Here is a 2110-nt window from a genome sequence, read left to right on the forward strand (position 1 = left end):
AACAGTGAGTGAGTGTTCCTTTCTCCACAGCCTCGTCAGTGTTTGTTGTTAGTTGTCCTGTTGATCTTGCCCTTTCTAATTGGGGTGAGATGAAATCTCAAAGTTATCTTAGTTTGCATTTCCCCAACAACTAAAGATGATGAACACTTTTATAGGTATTTCTTCACCATTTTTATTTCTTTTACTGATAATGCTCTGTTTATAAACCTAACAAAATCTCCAGTATGAGAGGCAAGAAACCTCTTTCTGAAGGGTTGGTCAGAGTAGTCCAAGCTACTCCTAGCTCTCGGTTGCCTCTCAGGGTTTGAGGGTGGCTCCTATTGCTGAAGACATCATCACACACTTAGGATGCTTGACTTGGATGACTCACGCTGTATCTGACCTGAAAACCTTATTCCATGGTTCCAAAAACTACTATGCAAGCTGTCAAGGGAGGGAAACAAACAGTCCTATGGCATGTGCTATGAACCATGGTAATTATGAACATGGTAAGATATATATACAGATGCAGTAAGTGGCACTCACATGTTCGTGGAAACTAAAAGTTGTCTAATTGTTATTAAGAGCCATTCAACAGGAAGGAAATCACGCCTGGTGCTGGAAACCTAGCCAACTTCCCAGAGCTAGTGAGGTCATGGATCGTAGAAAAGAATCTACTGACACCACTTTTCTAAACCAGGGTAATTCCTTACTATGTTCCAAATCTTATCCTTATACTCACAGATAAGTACAGCTACCATCCCTCATCAAAGATGCTTCTTGTTATAGCAAATGAAAACCACCATAGCAAATCACCACTGGACACAGATAGGAGATGAACAGATCGTAGGAAGCCCAGCACTAATGGAAAAGTCTACATCACAACCTTTGGGTCTATGGCTTAGGGAACTCACGGAAAGGCAGGTACAAAGATTGTAAAAGCCAGAATACAAGAAAGTCTGCTGTGGAATAGTGTCTCCTAAAAATGGCTGATAAACAAGACCATAATAGCAACATCAATGGACATGCTTACATAGGAGGATAATTTCATGATAATGACTGAGGGATGAGCCTAATTGTTGGTAGTTCAATGCAGAAACCATGTATACACAAACAACAAAAAGGAACTCAGTGGGCTGTATTTATATATATTTGAATACACATACACACACACACACACACACACATCCGTAACAAATATACTCAATGAAAAAGAGTCCATCAACTTGAGAGGGAGAGTGGATGGCAAGGTCTGCTGACAGGGAAGGGAAGAGAAAGTGATACAGAGATATTTCAATTAAATACATTTTATGATTTATTTTTAGTTACTTTTGTATAGATGTAGGTATGTGCAGTGCCCACAGAGTCCAGAAGAGGGTTTCAGATGTGGATGCTGAGAACCAAACTCATGTCATAGTGTTCTTCACTGTTGAGACATCTCTCCAGTCCCTAACAGATATGCTGCTGCTCTTCTCTTCTCCCCCCCCGGCCCCCCCCCACACACTTTTAATGGTCTCTCTACGGCCTGGTATCAACTTCATAGTAATCATCTTGCTTCAGTGTCCAGAGTTCTGAGATTACTGGAGGGTATCACCACACTGGACTCCAGAATATTCTTTTCTTTCTTAGCTCATTTATGACACAAGACCCAACATTTTACCTGAATCAAAGCAACAAGGAATGTCCTATCACCTGTGGTTACATAGATGTCTTCTTAGATCAACACAAAGGTGCATTAAGGAAATACAGTTACCATCTGTTTTAAAAAAGCATGACAATGCCCCTTGGCAATGGGCAAAGAGACATCTTGTTGGTAATGTTCTTATTTCAGTCAGAGGCAGAGCAGAGGGAAGTCCTTTGTCCATCCTATCTTAATCCTTGGCTTTGTGGCCAAAACCATTTTATGTCTAGGACTCATGAAAATCAAATTAAATCAAATCAAACCCAAGCAGCACAACACTGGAGGAGGGAGACAGACAGAAACCTATAGGCCACCATGCCACCCACAGACCAGCCCTCAAGTGCATGGCCCAGGTGAGCCATAGACACCTTCTTGCTGACATGTCACACAGCGTGGATGGAGGGTATCACCCAGAGGTCTGCCAGCCATGTCACCAGCCTGCAAAGAGAG

At 42.0% G+C, this 2110-nt stretch overlaps 1 non-coding gene across 1 annotated transcript; it reads left to right on the plus strand.

The window, feature by feature from the left end:
* Positions 1-1757: 1757 nt before the first annotated feature.
* LOC114616579 lies at positions 1758-1899 on the plus strand. The gene has a single exon (XR_003710663.1). It is a non-coding gene; the product is annotated as a small nucleolar RNA SNORA48 (small nucleolar RNA).
* The last annotated feature ends 211 nt before the right edge of the window (positions 1900-2110 follow it).

The sequence above is a fragment of the Grammomys surdaster genome, unplaced genomic scaffold (genome assembly GCF_004785775.1).
Source record: "Grammomys surdaster isolate TR1022 unplaced genomic scaffold, NIH_TR_1.0 332578, whole genome shotgun sequence".
Lineage (NCBI taxonomy): Eukaryota > Metazoa > Chordata > Mammalia > Rodentia > Muridae > Grammomys > Grammomys surdaster.